A 7,502-nucleotide genomic window follows, 5' to 3' on the forward strand; every position below is an offset into this window, starting at 1 on the left:
TAAGAGTAGCTACACCCTTGCCACCATGAACGACAAAGAGATCAAAAAACAATAGAACCCCTACAATAAGGTCCGTACAAGAAGTACCATGCATGACCTCCCACTAAATTAAGGTTCTATGACTCAAACAGCTTGATAGGTACCACCTCTTAAGCCGAGTATTATCCAGTAGTTATGCAATTCCTACCTTATAGCTAAGTTTTCATTCATTTCACTCGTTTTCAATAAGGAATTCAGAAGTAATTTACAACTTGGCTCGGTTGTATGCTTACAACAACTGATCATTCTTGCACTTCAAAAAAAGATCGCGCCCTTTTTAGGGACTTATCGCAGGAATTGCACCCCCTAAGGACTAACCATGCTCTCCAGTGCGAGAGGGTTAACCAATTCCCCGACACCCACATGGGTTTGCTCTCCAATGCGAATGGATAAAACACTCCGACTATCCATACGTGGATGAGTTGGGTTATCCTGGTGTAACTAGGTGCACGATGGCTTGTGCCAAGATTCCTAGAAGTAGCCACAATGGTATTTTTCAAGGCTTAACTAACTGAAGGATTTTTGATCTCTTGGCCTAGTCCGAGAGGAACCAAGCATTAGAGATGGATGAGGCACATTACGCAGTACGCCCAATGGACGGCTACCTTGGAACCCTAAAACTGCTACCGAGTGCACTAAGGTAGCTTACAGTTTCAAAAAGACTACTTATGGCTTGCCCTTCGAGCAGTAAGTTGCGCTAAACTCATACAATCGCACATCTTTATGAAAGGTTAAACAGTTAATGTGCATATACGAAGCTTTATCCATTGCCGACATGCTACGCAGTCGATAAGTTTCATCTCCGTCAAGCGCGGAATGATTGTTTAAATCTATACTAATTCCTAAAGTGTTGTGATACTTGATACGCAACTCACATAATTGGTTACATAAAGAGCAAAGAGTTTTCTCGGTCCTTTGCCTACAAAATTCCATACAACCACGTACTTTTGATACGAAAGGCTAGTGAATTTCATGTCCCAAAAATCTTTTAGTATGTTGTGATGCAGGCCACACATCTCAAAGGATTGAAGAAAACCAAAGTTAACAGCCAAGTGGTCATGCGAATTCGTCTGCTTCTGTAAGTAAAGTGTCCGGCTGCCAACCCTATGGCTAACAACTTTGCAAATGTTCTATATCAAAACCTATGGCTATATAGGCTACTTAAGCCTGTCCGCTTATAAAAAATAAGCATGCCTGCCGCTAGTTTAAAGGTCAAAGGTTGGGTATAAACAAAAGAAGTGAAGATAAAGAAAAGCGGATGAAGCAAGTTTATTAAATTTTCTAGCAAATTGATAGATAAATAGAAAAGGCCGATGAAGTTCAAGAAAAGAAAAAAGCAACAAGGAAAATAAAGAAAATCCTAAAGGCTACCTAGAATACTACTCTTCAGTAGCTTGGACATCTCACAACTACTTGGTCACCACACCTTCAGTAGCCGCCACACTCTCAGTAGCGGTATCATCCAACGCTTCACCCCTAGCTGCCACAGCCTGGGCACCAACTTCTCCGACTACTTCACTAATGGAAGCCTCAAAAGTAAAGGAAATAAAGTATTCCAGAGAAATAAAGAAAGTCTTGAAGTCTTTCCTAGCAAACTCAAAGTTTGACGACCTACCAAAGAGATGATATACATAACCTAACTTGTAGAAATTGGCCTGACTCTGAACAAGCGAAGCCTTAAGTCCAACCTTTTTATCTTTCAGCTGCTCATTCCCTCAAGTAGGCCAATATGGACACACTACAGCTCATCCACTTCCTTCTTCAAACTTTCATTGATCTTTAATGCATCTTAGAGTTACAACATTTGGGGTTCAAGCCTATTGATGATTTTCTGGAAGTGGATCACTTGATTCTAAGAAACAATCAACTCTTCATCTTTTGCATAAGCAGTAGAATGAAGCTCAGAAACGACATGCTCAAGATCTTAAATCTGAGGTAAGTAACGACCAATCTCCTTATTTTCACTTTCATACTTAACTTGGATCACGTCAAGCTTAGTCTTCAAGTCAACGATCTCCTGGCAAGCAGTCCCAAGTTGTAGAGAAGTAGGGGCAGAGGTATTGGACCCCTTCAAAGCGATGAGCTCAAACTCCAACTTTTTTATCTTCTCAGCGAAAGAATAAGCCTCAGTTGCCATAGTGGTTGCCACCTTCTTGGTAGCCTTGGTATCCACTTGGTCAAAGAGCATAGACTCAACAGCCAGAATCGTCATTTTCAGCATCATGGCAAGTAGAGCAATTCTCCTATACTAGGTCGTATGCTTTGCAAAGGAACTTGGGCAAACAACCCCTCTGACGCCATCAACAAGTTCAGCACACATGTCCATGTCTTCAACCAGTTTGGGCTTCAAAACGCACGTATCTTAGCAGATTCTCCAGAAACAAGCTTGGTGGATTTCTCGCAACTGCCCATTCGAGCAGTTTAGCAAAAGCACAAAATAGCCTAAAGACTAAGCAGTCTACCTACCGGTGATGAAAATCATCGAAACACGTAGCTCAGTGGAAGAATCAGACCCCCACTCTCCACTTATCTTTAAAGTCTCTTTGGCCAGTCATGATCTCCCTTGCTCGAATGATCGAAGAGCCTATGGCAAGATCTCAGCTACCCAACTCCATCAATATGGCCTATGTCAAAGAAGTACTAGAATTCATTGACGGTCAGATCCAAGTAAAAGAATTGGCTTAGATTGAGGAATCCCACCATCACACGGACCATATTTGGAGAACATTGAGCAAGGGCACACTACATGCAGCAAACCACTTCTTAGAAGAAACGTAACATAGGAAAAGTAAATCCCAACACGAAGTAGTAGAGGTGAAACTTGATAGCTCTCTAAGCCCCACTACATGGCTCACAGTTGCTACCTTCCTTGACACACTTCACAAGCATCCTAAACGAAATGGCATGCCTATATGCTTCAAGGAAATCTTTGAACGAGTCAATCGAAATTAATTTTGAAGTAGCCCACTTTACTCAAAAACCCACTTTGACGATACAACAACGGCATACTATCATTACTCTTGTGGCTTGAAGAAGACATACTCGAAGAAATTCTACAAAGATGCAAGGAAGAATTGTTAGACGGCTGCACCAAAAAAAAAGTGCATCAAGCCCTATGGCCCAAGGACAGCAGCCAATGGAGCCCAGCCCGCGCTGGCTCCCATCTCTCTCTCTCTCTCTCGACCTAACAGGCCTCTCGACACAGTCCAATTGGAGGGGGGCTAGTGCCTCCTTCTCTCTCTCTCTTATCTCTCACACGGGCCAAGTTCAGCGGCCCATAGGCTAAGCCAAGGAATAAGGCTCAAGCCTCCCTTCCTTTATCCAACACGGGTCGAAGTGTAGCGGCCCAAACCCAAGCACCCCAGCTCCCTGGATGGGCCAGCCACACGTTGAGCCCTAGGCTCGGGCCCTAGTCCTCGGTCTAAGCTGAGCCGCTACCGCACCAATCCGATGAAGTAGCCCCACGGCAGCAGCCATGTCATGGTTCCCCAACCATTTTTTGACACATCCTTGACCCCCGTCGAGCTAAATTTCAAGCCCTAAGACTCCTAAAAAATTAAGAAGACAAGGAAAAAAAAAATTCTTACCTTGGTGCAACGTGAAGACGCAGAAAGCAACGAAAGATGGTCCTTTGTACATGCAAGTGAAGAAGATTACTAGGGGAGGGGGAACAAATATCCTCTAGCTTTCTCTCTTTTGTAGGATAGAATAAATTTCTCTCTGAAGTTGATTTAATCATCTACTTAAGGTAGACTTAAATAGACTTTAAAAATAATTTATTTCTCTTTCCTAGAAGGATCTAATTTCCAATTAAAGTGGTTATCTACATCAAAATAGGAAACAATCTTATGTTTCCTAAAACAAATGAAAATCTCTACACATGTTGCCCTTTCCTACGAGCAGCCTAATAGGTGTGAGGGTATTTGTGGAGCCAAAAATAATCAAGAAAATTATAGAGGTGACACGTGGACTTTTGCGTAAAAAAGACTAAATTACCCACGAGGCACACTAGGATTCCCACGAGCATGCAATGGACAATAACGGCTCAATCAAGGAAGAGTCAAAGGTGATCAAAATGGTATTTTTTTTTCAAATCCCTCTCATCACTCCTCATCAAATCCTTATTCAAAAGGTAACTCCCAAATTTCCTATCCACAGCAACAAAGTGTACCTTTCCGTTACAACTACAAGGAGCGTAAGAAAACTCTATAATCTTCAATTGCATGGTTGTGCTAACTATATCATCAATTATGCCTTCAATCAAGACCTCCATTGGACATACTATGTTTAAAGTATGATGAAAAACATTTGTCTTCGTATAATTTCGGTGGTTTTTAGCACTATTCTAAAATCCATGCCTAGTGCTGCCTAGGTGCTAGGCAGCTGGCCACCATTCCAATTAATCCCTAAGCATTTGAAAATTAAGAAAGGGCACCTAGGCCTATGCAAGAGCCCCTCTAGACCGCCTAGTCACCCGCGTAACACGCCTAAACCTGCCGAGGTCGCGACTCTCACTTAGACAGAAATAGATAACTTTCAGCTCTAGGCAACTGGCCACCGTCCCGATTAATCCTTAGGCATTTGAAAATTAAGAAATAGAGCCTAGACCTGCTTAGGAGCCTGTCTTGACCGCCTAGGCGTCTGCCTAACCTGCCCAAACCCGCCTAGGTCACAACTCTCACTTAGACAGAAAATAGAAAACTTTCATTGTTGTGCATTTTATTTTTTTAATAAATTGTAATAGACTTGTTGAATACTTAGATGAACACACACATTATATATATATATATATATACTTGTTTCTCATATTTTCCTTATGTTCTAATACTTTATAATCTATATATTATTCTATTTTGCAGTTTCTCTACCCCAATGAAATTATGTATTTTTCAAGTATAAGCAAACACTTAGTTATACGATATGTAATAAATTTACTTAAATCTGCCTACTCCGTCTAGGCGTTAAGTCCCAACCCACCACCTAACTAGCGCCTAGTGTCTTTAGTTTTGAAACCTTGGCTTTTAGGGAAATAAGTTTCACACTCTCATTTTCTTCTCAAACGACCATGTTTCTTTTTTCTTTTTATTTTTCCCTTCAAATTGAATAAATCAATTGATACTGATAGATCAATTAACAGAAATTAAAATTAATATGAGTATGCTAAAGGAGGACATGAGTGTTTGAAAATCTTGATTTACGTTAAATAATTGCATGTATCCAAGATTTACCTAGACTTAACTATAAATTGTGTGATAAGGCAACGACACATGGTCCCACAGTTTTAAGCTTTGCTTACTTTGTTTTGGTTTTGTTGTTTTGATGGTTGTTAAGCTTATTTTTGTCTCTTTGCACTTTTGATGGTGGTTAAGGTTTGCTTAATTTGTTTTGGTTTTTTTGTTTTTGTGCTTATTTTTGTGGCGATGGGTCTAATCTTTAGTTCCGTTAGTTTTGTTTGTATCTTGTGAGCACATCCAACGGCCATATATCTTGCGGTCTTTCAATTTACAAATGATTGCATGTATTTAATTTACAACATTGTCTTGTGGCATTACCGAGTCTTAAGAATAATCATTTGTTACATAAATACTTATTCAAATACTCTTTATTCACACTAAAAACTATCACTTAGTACGACAATCTAAAGGTATAACTCTTCAATAGTAAGTGATATGTTTTATGTTCGATTCGAATCACGATATTGCTAGCCCATTATTGGACTTAACTCACTCTTCCACCCACTGAAGTATTAAAATGATACCTAGTAAATCTCTATAAGTCCTAACTTGTTTTTTCTCCAATGCATTGGAAGGTAAAACCTATATATACATTTGCGTTAAGTTGAAACTTATATTCCGATTTCAGTATAAGGTTTCAGTCTAAAGATGAAACTCTGTCAAGAAGAAAGAATGCTTTTTAAGTTTTTAACAAGAAAATAAACATTTAAGTTTTAGCTCCGACCATAAAGAGTGCTCAAATTGTTAAGCTATATATTTCAAGTGTTTGAGAACTCTAATGTTTCAGTTTTAACATTTGAGTGCATGAATTGAAGGAGGAAACAGAAAAACTCAAACCCACCATTTATTTTCCATATATAGGTATGAAAAATACATTTTCCATTGGAGATGCCGAACTTTTGAACAATTTTATGTTGATTAGAAAAATTCTTTGTTTGAATCCAAAAAAATAGATAATTCATCAAGATCACATATGTCACTTTACTGCAGTGACGAAAGGCAATTATTCTTATGCATCCTAGTGCAAGTTCGATCCCCTATCCCCCTCTCCCTACCAATTAACAATTTAACCCACTAACGCGATCGTTTGTAAAAAATAAATCAAGATCGATACGAATTTGAAAATGCATCAAATATTTCAAAAGTTGCAACAATTGATGTTAGTAAACGCTTTGCGTGATAGCTCAAGCTAATCTGCTAAAATGTTCACTCTACAACCAGCATTTGGAAGAAAGCCAGTGAGACTCCCACTGTCACATGTCCGCGTCTTGGACAAGGGACACACGCGTCATTTCCTCCAAGGACTTAAATAGAAAGAAAATAAAGACTTAGGTTTAAGTGCTAGCTTGAGATTGTTGTGTTTTTATTTAAAATTTGTTTTTGTTGTGCTTTAAGAATAATCAATTGAAAAATAAAGTAGATGAGCGTTTGAAAAATAGTATTTTTAAAGTGACGCAAGTATGAAAAGCATTGTAAATGCGTTAGGTGACTTTAATGTAAAAATGATATAACTATTTATAATAACAAAAATGGTATATAGTAAAGGAGGTGGTGGTGGCGACAACAACGATGGCAAGGGCAATGGTGGTGATGGTAGTGGCAATGGCAGAAGTATGGTGGCGGCGGCAATTGTAGAAGTATAGTGGTGGTGGCAATAGTGAGCTTTGGTGGTTGGGGTGTAAATGTAGTAATAGTGACAGGAGCGATGGTAGAGGCGGTGGTGACAGTTATGAGTGTGGTGGCAATGGTGGCAGTTGTGGTTATTGTGATGGTAGTGGCAGTGGCGACAACGATGGTGGTGGCAGTGGTGGTGGTATCGATGGCGTCGGTTGTGCTTGTGTTGGTGGCAACAACGGTGGTGGTAATGGTAGTGATGGTGTAAGGTTGTGGTGGTAAGTCGTGGCGGTCACTTTGTTCTCCAATGGATAAAATATGTGTTAAAGGATAATATGGGACCATGATTTTCTAGGGCCGGAGTAAGACGGATTGGAATACGTTTACCTCATAAGTCTAGGCATAAACTCAATAGCTTCAATCTAATTGAGCTACGCAAAAGGCTAGCGATGCCAACACATCACGTGTTCTGGAAAGGTAGGCGAAATATGTCGACTTCGTTAAGATCGACACTTGGAAACCTAATCCGATTGGGGATCAGATAAGTTTCCTACATTATTAAAGATTCCTACAATCCAGGGTTTGGCATGCACCACAAGTAATCACACTTCTAAA

This window comes from Malus sylvestris, chromosome 7 (genome assembly GCF_916048215.2).
Source record: "Malus sylvestris chromosome 7, drMalSylv7.2, whole genome shotgun sequence".
NCBI classification, from domain to species: domain Eukaryota; kingdom Viridiplantae; phylum Streptophyta; class Magnoliopsida; order Rosales; family Rosaceae; genus Malus; species Malus sylvestris.